The sequence below is a fragment of the Tamandua tetradactyla genome, chromosome 5, assembly GCF_023851605.1.
Source record: "Tamandua tetradactyla isolate mTamTet1 chromosome 5, mTamTet1.pri, whole genome shotgun sequence".
Classification (NCBI taxonomy): Eukaryota; Metazoa; Chordata; class Mammalia; order Pilosa; family Myrmecophagidae; genus Tamandua; species Tamandua tetradactyla.
The window spans coordinates 182,410,391-182,421,790 of NC_135331.1; the positions used below are offsets into that span (position 1 = coordinate 182,410,391).

The window sequence follows — 11,400 nt, forward strand, 5'->3', positions numbered from 1 at the left end:
GAGCTGCTTGGGCTGTGCTACATTGCGCTCTCTCATTTAAGCACCAGCCAGTTAAGTCAAACGTCACTCATTGCAGCAGACATGTCTCCTAGCCAACTGCAGATGTCATTAGTAATAGATGAGGTTCACGTACCATTGGCTTATGTCCGCAGCAACAAGACTAGGTATGCTCACCTGGCCAAGTTGACAACTGAATCTAACTAACACAATAGTCAAGCCTACTTAAAATTAGGCCTAAGAGTCACCCCCAAGAGAACCTCTTTTGTTGCTCAGATGTGGCCTCTCTCTCCAGCCAACACAGCAAGCAAACTCCCTGCCCTCCCCCATCTACGTGGGACATGATTCCCAGGGGTGTAGACTTTCCTGGCAATGTGGGACAGAAATCCTAGAATGAGCTGAGACTCAGCATTGAGGGATTGAGAAAGCCTTCTCCACCAAAGGGGGAGGAATGCAATGAGACAAAGTAAAGTGTCAATGGCTAAGAGATTCCAGAGTCGAGAGGTTATCCTGGAGGTTATTCTTACGCACTAAATAGAGATCACCTTGTTAGTTAAGATGTAATAGACTGGAGGGAACTGCCTGAAAATGTAGAGCTGTGTTCCAGTAGCCATGTTACTTGAAGATGATTGTATAATGATACAGCTTGCACAATGTGTCTGTGTAATAGTGAAAACCTTGTGTCTGATGCCCCTTTTATCTACCTTATCAACAGACAAGTAAAACATGGTATAAATATGAATAATAGGGGGCATTCATGCTAAAATAAATTTAGATTGAAATGCTAGTGATCAATGAAAGGGAGGGGTAAGGGTATGGTATGTATGAATTTTTTTCAGTTGTCTTTTTATTTCTTTTTCTAAATTGATTCCAATGTTCTAAGAAATAATCGTGATGATGAATATGCAACTGTGATGATATTGTGAATTACTGATTATATATGTAGAATGGAAAAAAAAAAACTTTCAGTTTACCAGTGAAAGTAGAAATGTAAAGGGCATACTCTTTTAAGTACTTCGGTTTACTTCTGTAAAGTCTGTAGAACCTGAGAAGTATAATATCTTGCAAGTAGCCACTTTATTTCTCTAATAAACATTAATAGGAAATAAACACACAAAAAAAGAATGTATGTGCTTGTACATTGTTGTAGCAATAAAAATTAAAAACAAAAAAATTTGGTGGTGCATATGGCCCAATAAATAATACCCCTTTATCCCACCCAAGGTCAGATCTGAGATGTAGACACAATAGTTAGACAGTTAGATCTCAAGGTATCAACTTTATTAGAAGTTGAATTAAAGGGTGTGATTTTTATATGCAGCACAACAGGCTTGCTAATATTTCACCACTGAATTAGCCTTTACCTACCCAGTCACTTGCATAGCTGGAAAAGAGGAGGCCACTTCCACAGAGGCAGGCTCTTTAGGCCTAGCAGAGAGCAAAATATAATGCATGTATCCTGTGCATAGGCTAGGTCTAAAATGAAAAAGGAATTGAAACAAATATACTGTGTTCCTTCTTCCAAAGTCATTGATTATCTCTGTAAAACACTCCTTTAGCTCTCTACTTATCAAACACATATTCAACATCTGCAAACATATATGTGACATCTGCTCTGTGCTAAACACTTTACTACCTGTTAGGCTAGGCTCAGTGAGTAGTAATAGAGGTGAAAACAAGTTTGCTGCCCCTAATACTTCAGTCTGATAGCACCTCTTACATGTAAACATGTCAGCACTTATTTGGATAAGATATTACATATGGTTTTGAATGATCCCTCCAGTTCTAAGAGTTTGTATTTGGAAAGACATGTCAGTTCATCAGTTATTCACTCATATAAAGTTAGCAGCTTTGTTGATTATCATTTAATCCTGACAGATAATACTTACATTGACTAAGTTAACCAATAATAGTCTAATTTAAATTCTTCAGCTAGGCTATATTTATCTCTTTGCCGCTTTTTAAACCTGTTTTTCACTGCCAGTTTTTTCTTACAAAGATTAAAATAACCTTTATGTTCTGCAATATTTAATATTTTAATGGTAGCTTTTCAAATTTCTTCATATATGTCTCTCAACAATAAAATTGATCATATTCTTGCATTTCCCAAATACCTTTCCATTGAAAATAACCATAAGCATTAGAATTATCCATTCTAATGATACCAAGACACCAAAATAACATTTGAATTGGAAGAGGTAATCTACTTAATAAATTTTGGTAACTTGAGTTGTTCCATCTGTAAAAGCTGAATAATCTTTTTTCCAAGGCAGATATTTATTAGTAATACAACTCAATAATGCTCACAATATTCTGGAAAATTACAAAATTAGAGTAAAATGTCAAAAGTACTGTTAGACTACTAACAGTAAGCACTGAGTAATTTTTAAAGCTTTCTTTTATCATTTCAAGAAATAATATTAAGCAGTCACCTGTACAATATACATTTGTTATAGCTAGAAGCACCATATCAGAAACATTTTAATGGTTTTTTATGATGTGAAAATTATTTGGCCTATTAAATACGGCAGTTTGAAAGCATGCACTTATTTCATCTCCATCCACAAATCCCACTAAAATTGCAGTAAAGAAATACAAAAGACATAAATACACAAGAAAGAGAAAGTGAGAAGAGATAACAGAAAACTTGATTCATTCAGGTGTGGAGTGTGTAGATGATCCATAGGTTAGCAGGTCCCTGGAAGAATCTTATAAGTGTGCAGGGAGTTGTGGGTGAAGAATTAGCTTAAAGTTGCACCTCATCCTGTACAAGCAGGCACAATTTAGGAGGAAGACTTATGTATACGATTCATGCAGGCAAGAATTTGTCATAAGTCAAGCTAGCTCATACAAGAAGGCAGAGTCAAGGGAGAGGCCTTGTGTGTGTACCAAGTGTGGGTGAGAGTTTAGTCACAAGTCAAGCATTGTTATACCCTAGGAAACAGTGAGACGCTTAAGTGCGGGTGAGGGTTCATTCTATTGTCAAACCTCACCAGACCTGGGCAGAAAGACTCAGAGGAAAAGCATTTGGTGTGTAAGGAATGTGTGTGCATGGATTTAGTGAGATGCCAAGCCTGACAAGACAAAGGCAAACGAACTCAAGAAAGAAACCGTATTAGTTTAGAAAGAGTGAAATGATTCAGAAGATAGCTCACCAAATTCAGGAAGCCACATCCTATAAAGACGTAATGACCTATGGCTTTAGAATACCAAGTATACCATGATGACTAATTTTTATCTCCAATCCTAACATTTCACCTTTACCATACTCATACACATGCTTAATGGACATTTCCATCTGGACAGATTCAGGCTTCTCAAAATTTAACACACCTACAGAGTCGAGAGGCTCCTCTGGAGGTTGTTCTTAGGCAAGTTCCAGTTAGAACTTGCTACCTATCATAACCTGCCAACCCCCAACCAGGGCCATTCCAGCCAATCCTAAATGACACTTAAGGCAATATATAAGATTCCTCAAGGGTTCCAGTCACTAGAGTAACTTTCCAGAAACCTACAACCTTCAGATAGGTCCCTGGTCCAGATAAATCCTAAAACCTAGAGGCCCTAGCCTCTCCAGAACATCAGATAATTCTATCTCCCTACCCCATATTTGGAAGGTGATAGACCCTTCCAAAATGAAAAAGCTAGAATGGCCAAAGCCCAAACACCCCTAAAGAGAAGAATGGAAAGATCAAAGGTGATGGTGGAGTTATACAGTGAAGATAGGATTTAACAAATTAATATGAATACTGAATCTTTAAATTGATTCTCCAGTATCTTAGAGCAGCTAGAGGAAAAAACCTAAAATTGTGGGATTGTAACCCATGTCAAATTCTGAAATAAGTTCTACAACTAATTGTGGTGCTGTACTTTGAAATTTATTGCTTTTTTTATTTTTTCACAAAAAAAGTTTATTGTGATGATTTAAAAAGTATGTATTCTTTCTAGCCTCCTATATTCTGGAGCAGCTAGAAGGAAAAATCTGAACAGATCCTGTGGTAGCCCATGACAAACTCTGGGATCTGTCCTATAACTATTTGTTAAAGAGTGCTTTGAAAACTATTGCTTTTTTCTTTCTTTGTTTTGTATATGTGTAATGCTATACAGTAAAAAAGTTTAAAAAAAAAATTAACATGCCTAGATCCAAACTTTTGAATCATCTCTGCCTTCTCTTCTCTCTTGATTCTTCTTCATCTCTGTAAATACCTCACCCACCTCACCTCCTCCACCAGTTTCCAGTTGCTCAAGCTAAAATTTTGGAATCATCTTTGACTCTGCTTTTTCACTCATATCCAAAACCCAGGCTATCAGAAAATCCTGCCAGATCCAATCAAACATGTCCAGAACGCCTGCATTTCTACTGCATCCTGTGATAACCACCATGGATCAAGATACCATCTGATCCCTCTGATTTTATACCCAATTAGTCATCCTCCCCCTCCCCCAGCCACTCTCATCCTTACAGGCCATTTTACCATTCCTAAAACACATTAAGCTTCCTCTTACCTCAAGGACTTTGCTTTTTTTATTCCCTCTGGCTGGAGTATTCTTCCCAGCAGATATGTATATGGTTTAGTCCTTCATTTCCTTTAGATCTCTGCTTACATTTCAATAAAAAGAGATCTTTACATTAAAAAATAAATAAAATGTCTTTTCCCAATCTTCACAAAGTTCTCTCCAGGTTTCATACCCTCTGATTATTTACTAAATGGTTAAATGATCATGCAAAACTTTTCAATTCCTCCTTTAAAAATTTAAGTATTGATTTTAAACTAGGCTTTGAAATATGATATAGACTGTACCTTGGTGCCTCTGTGGAAACTTCCATTTTAACTTTTTTTTTTATGTCATGCTCCTTCCAATAGAATATTAACTCAATAAAAGTAGGATTCCATCTTTTTTTTTTTAATTTGTATATCCCCAGTACCCACATCACTTTCTGGTATATAGATTCTTAGAATACCTTTGAATGAATGAGTGAACAAAGAAGAAAGACATGGGAGTGATCTGGATGTTAGTAAGGGGAAGTATCAAAATGGCAGATCTAGAGAAGAGCCAAATTAGAACTTAACGCAAATTAGTCGTGGAATGATTTCTATAAACCCAAAATGGCAATGGTAGATTAACTACATTGAGATGACTTGCTTAAAACTCTCTTTAAGATTTTTGTGAGAATTAGTGATAGGAACATAGAAAAGCAGTCAACAATTTAAAAAGGCAAATATTGACTCTTGGAAAAGCAAAATATTGTACAAGAAATGTAACAATCATAGTATCTATGTGGCTTGCTATTGAGCAGTAGCAAGCCACATGTCATGTCATTGTAATAGAAATAGACACTGAGTTCACTTAAAATTGTGATATAAATATAAAATCAGAATTGTAGTGGGAAATATATGTGTTGATATGGTGCTACATCCTTATTGTTCAATATATATACTAAAGATTGAAAAATCAAGAAATGGCAGTATGAATGCAGTACTTAAAAATATTGGAGGAAATAAGAAAAAATCAAGTATTAAGTGTGCTTACTTCTCAAAGAAATCACATCTCAAGGATAGAGAGAGAGAGGGATAAGAATTGGTGCTTTTTATTAGAAACCTTACACTATTTACCCTTTTAAACCATATACATGTATTACTCTTAAAATAAAATTATATTTAGGGTGGGCCACGGTGGCTAAGTGGTAGAGTTCTCGCCTGCCATGTCGGAGACCCAGGTTCAATTAATTCCCAGTGCCTGCCCATGCAAAAAAAAAAAGTTAAAAAAAAAGTATATTTAACAATATATGTTTTGAATTATCAAATAACCAAAAAGAATTTTGAAAGATAGCATATGAAATTCAAGTCTGCTATAGGGCAAGTATCTGTAACATGCTGAGCAAGGATGGAGCTCTCAAAGCACTTTCAATGAAATTCAGTGCCAAATAAGTTTACAATTTCCTAGCAAAGCCATACTTAGAATCCCTACATTTATAATAATCATTCTTATGCTTTTCTTTATCTTTATATCATCAAACATTGGATCCATAAACACTGGGTTGTTTAGTGTTGCCTGGATTTGACTTTATGTAAATGAATCTACCTGTATATAGTCTTCTATAACTTGCTACTTTTGCTCATATATATATTTGTGAGATTTATCCAAATGGATTTATAGTTGCCATTAATTCATTTTCACCACTGTATACTATTCTATTTTTTTTTGCCTATATTGCCTTTTTTGTTCAGTCTATTCTTGATTGACATTCAAGTTGTTTCTGTGGATTTTGGTGTTGTTTTTTGCTATTACAAACAAGAACTATTAAGTCATATAGAATTATGATTGATTTTTTTATTTTTTTGTAAGAGAAAACTTTTTATTATGGAAGAGTGAAGAAAGGAATGGATCTTTAGAAAAATGGAACAGATCACTTTTATTAAATAATTCCTTTATAAATTTTAGATCTTAGACCCAACTTCACAGAAATCTTGAAATGATATTAAACAGTTCTCTTCTCTTTGTTTAACAAGTAGATACCAAAATTCTCCCAATTTAATAATCTTTAATGCAATAATATGGAATCAAGTCTCTAATCAGTTGCAGTATTCTGATATAGTCAGCCTGTGGATACTGACTCCACCATTTCACTGGTCATTCCATAAAGATAATTTCAGCCAACTCAAATATTCAGGAAAAAAAAAGAGATTAACTCATGTCAAATATACTTCCTAGGAAATTATGTTTCATTGCATGACTCAAACATGAGTTTTATCTCATCAAATCTCTCATACAAAAATAAAATAACATTTAAGATAAATCTACTTTTCATTTATAGTACTCAGGATATTAAAAAAATACTATAAAAGTAGAAATTTGGAGTATTTCTTAAACTAAAATATTTGCCAGATTATCTAAAAATAAAATCACCACTCAAAATAAAAAACACTGTAACTTTAAATTTTACTACAGCATTTTTCTCAATAGCTCATCAAAACAAACACACACCAACCCTCCTCCCCCAAAACTATAAAATATAGATCTATCAATTGGAAGGCAGAGAAGTATTAACTTCAAATAGTTCATTTTAATTATGAATTGATATCGCCATTTCTAGAAACATTAATGATGCTGTACCAATGCACCAATATCCAGGACTAGTATGTAAATTTGTAAGATCCTGGCAATTGCCTATCTTGCTGACCAAGTGGAAATATTTACTTTTATGAAATGTTTTGAGAAACAATGCTAAAACACTGAAAAATATTAACAAAGTTTAATGTGAAAAAGGGAAACACCAAAATCTGTAGAAGTCTTTTGGCTTTATTATAAGTGGTACCCATATAATTCCCCATCTTTCGTAGAATGAAGATTTTTTCAAAGAAAAACAAAATGATTTGCTTCCTATATAACTTCACATGTCAAAGTCACTTCCAAATCCGGGTCCATCTGACCCATCATCTTTGTCCCAGTCTTTCATAGGTGCTCCCAACATGAAATCATCACGTAGGATGGTCCATCCTGGGCCTTCTTGCTGATTTCATTTCAGACTGTTTGGCTTTGGGACTCCTCCCAGTAGAACTTTTCTCATTTGTACTTCCATCTGTTCCTCTAAGAACACTGCAGAAATCTTTTTTAGAAACTGTTGATATCAACTTAGCTCGCTTTCTGAGAGAGATTCCAGCTTCTTTAACCTTCTCACCAGCATTCTACTGATACTTCTGAACAGCTTTAAATATTTGCACCACACCCCTTGTTGTTATTCTCTGAAGATTTGTCATTCTCTTGCTGCTTCTTTGTCTTTGACAACATCTGGATTTACTCTGCATATCATTTGCCACTCCTGCTTCTTATCAAACTGTTTTCTTTTCTCTAGTCTCTCTTGCTTTAACTTTCCTTTTTCCCTTTTTCAGCGCCTTGTTTTTGACCAAAATGGTGGGTTTACTTTCAGGAGATTTTTAAGAATCTTGCACCTGCCCAGCCCTTATTAGTTCCAACAGCAGATTTTGCAGCATTCTCATTTTCTTTGTCACAGGATTTACATCATTTTGTCAGCTTCTATTGCTTCATCAGAAGAAGAAAATTGATCTTTTTCTGATCCACAGTTTCCTACAGAACCTCTGCTGTTCGCAGTGTCTTTGTTTTCATCTTCCACCCCCCACTCCCACCCCCACCCCTGGCTCTGATGTGCAGCCCTAGCTACCATTTTCATCTTCTTTTTCTTTAGGAATTTTTCATCTTTTTCCCCTGCAGTCACATGTGATTCCTTGCAACTGATTTTTGCGTATTAATTTTGTATCCAGCAATCTTACTAAAATCTCTTCTTAATTCTTGTAGTTTATCAAAAATGTTTTACTATTGTATGTCCATTCATAACATCTGAAACTAATGACAGCCTTGTTCCTTTTCTCCAATCCACACCTCTTTATTCCTTTTCCTTCCTTACTGCAATGGACATCCAGTATATAGTGAGCCTGAGGGTTGGATTGTGGTTCCAAATTCTTAGTATGCTTTTCTCCCTCAGTTTTTCCCCTCCTCAGCACATACATTCAAGAAAATTTATTTTCCTTATTATCCTATGAGATGGGGGGAGCAGGTGTAAGTCTAGCCCACCCTTACAGAAGGGTTTAGCCATTTGATATCCCAGTTTTATGGGGGAGGGACATCCTCACACTATGTCTCCTGTACCCAAAATTTGCAAGGTCATAGACAAATGTGATTAGGAAAAAAAGCTAGTGCCACTACTCTACTTACCTTTCTGAGTTCCTAAAGATAATTATCTGAGTTTGTTGTTTGTTTACTTTATTGTCAGCTCATTGAAGAAATTAAGAAAATTGGGTTAAAATATTTTACCAGAAATGTTGAATTTCTATTGGAAAGTCAATCCAGACACCTAGACTGCCAGATTATCAGAAACAGCCAGTGGTGTTTTAGAATTTTGAAAACTAACTGGGTTGTTGATTCTTTAGACAAGGTACAATCTCTAGGTTAAGTATACTCTTTGGAATGAGACCAATTTACAAAACAATTTTGAAATTCTTTCTCAAAAAGTGATAATACCCAGATTTTTTGTCCTTTATCACCAACAACCATATACTGCAATAGATTGTGGAAATGTGGGAAATAAAAGAAAGAAAAAGAAAAAAGGGTGCCTTCACTGTACTCCGAGGATATTTCTCTTGGTGGATACACTATTACATTCTTCCAAAAAAAAGAAAATCTCCAAGCCCATAATATTATGCCAGCTACTAACACATCAAGTTCTGAGCCCAAAACACCTACACAATGTTCTTCCTGACTGGTCCTCTGAAAAAGTACAACAACACTGTGGCATTCATCAGAATTCACATTACTGTTCTCTAGCCCCTTTGATTTACATTTCCAGAATACCAAATCAAAAACCTATAATGTTCAGAATTTGTGCCAAGTAAACATAGCTGAGTCAGTTAAATAATATTATTCTTAAAGACATATTTGCCAATTTCTTTAGAGTGATGAAAGGGCATTCATGAAATTTTACATTTAATTTCACTTAGTTTATTCTATAGGTGGGACCCTTTACTGTATACTTTGCTATTTAACTCTGCATTGGCTGTAAAGAATGACAGGAAATGTGAGTGCCATTTTATTGTATGGACTATATCTGAAGTTGTCAGATTTGACTCACTTGTTCAGAAGAGGATGAGTCACTAAAATAAATGGAATGGATGGCAATCTTCTAAACAGCTGTAGAATGAATTGTTAAAAATATATATTTTTAAAATTTTAAAACTTATAATACTTTTTCTAACTCTGATTCAAAAGGAGAATTCAAGTATGCATTATTCTCAAACTGACTCCATGTCTGTGTTCCCAGTTCAATTCTAAACATAGAGACTTCAAATTAAATCCAGTTACAAATTGTCAACCTCTCCTGGGATCACATGATGCAAACATAACCAACCAAGCCCAGCATTTCAACAAAGGCTCTAACAGGGAAAAAGTTTCAAGAATTGACTACTGTTGAAAAGTTATGTAGACTTATATATGTCATTTGATAACATTCCATACTCACCAAACTGCCTTTTCATTGTTTAGTTTACCTTGAAGCTCCCTACTGTGGAAGAATGAGCTGACCAGATTACTTCACTACTCATTTCTTTGGGAGTTATACTTTTTTTGTAAATTAACAAATTGACTTCAATGATATTAGCAGGAGAGAAGAGAAACAAAAGATCAATCTACAAAGAAGACAATGGAACAACTACACAAAAGGAAGTGCGAACAAAAACAAGAGAACTGCCTGACTTTCAACGTTTGGCTTTAGATACTTTACGTCCTAAATTTTGTTCCATGAGCTACCCCCTGTAGCCTGAAAATATATCATAGTTTACTTGAAATACTCTGAGGGAATTTCTGGTTCCTCAGCTATGGCACACTGGCAGAAAAAAAAATTAAAAATATCTGAAACACTAAGCATCAGACCCTAGTGTTAGACGAGAGTAAATTCCACAAGGTAATGCTGTCCTGTGAGGTCGCTTGGCACTCAGGCAACTGTAGCTAACCTTCCTTGATTTAATAACATTTGTGGATTTGAACATATATACAGAATATTTCTACTAAAAGTTCCACACTAATATCTCTACTTGTACACAGAAAACTGTACAAGTCCTGAACATTTTAATTAGCAGTAAAATATGAAATATCTCTGAGTTTTACTACCTTGACCCATTTTTTTTTTTAACTTAGGAGTAATGAATGGAAAAAGCCAAAGAATCTTTCCATGAGCTTGGTATTATAGACCTACATTTTAGATAAAGAAACAGCATGGTGATAGAATTCAAAAACCTCAATACCTTTACAATGTGTCATAGGTATCACACGGCTTCCTATTTAGTTTTATCTGAATCACCTCTGGGCATCACTTTTCAAACGTCAAGGCATGAAATACAACAGAAGTCAGCAGGCCATACTCTTTCCAACCTCAGTAGCCTGCGGTAGGTATAAGGGAAACAGTGGTAGCATGGGATTGTATGTGTTTGTATTAAAGTAGCTACAAGTCAAGCAGATAGAAAAAAAGCTTTATAAGACACATAAAGTATAATGGGACCAATTTACTAACTGAAGACTCAACACTTCCACAAAAGAACTAAAGAAGAAAATAGCTGCTCTTTTCCTCGCTGGCTGTCTGAGACTCACCCGCCATCATGAATGACATGGTCACTGTGCTGACCAGGAAGTTCATGGCCAACTGACTACTTCAGTGGAAACAAATGGTCACCGATGTCCTTCACCCCGGAGAGTCTACAGTACCTAAGACAGAATTTTGGGAAAAACTAGCCAAAATATACAAGACCAGATGTCATCTTTGTACTTGGATTCAGAACCCATTTTGGTGGTGACAAGATGACTGGCTTTGGCACGATTTATGATTCCTTGAATTAT

The 11,400-nt window shown here is 35.3% G+C and overlaps 1 pseudogene; it reads right to left on the bottom strand.

Annotated features, from left to right (window-relative positions):
• Positions 1-7,390: 7,390 nt before the first annotated feature.
• On the bottom strand, positions 7,391-11,200 carry LOC143683408 (RRP15-like protein pseudogene; annotated as a pseudogene).
• Positions 11,201-11,400: the final 200 nt, after the last annotated feature.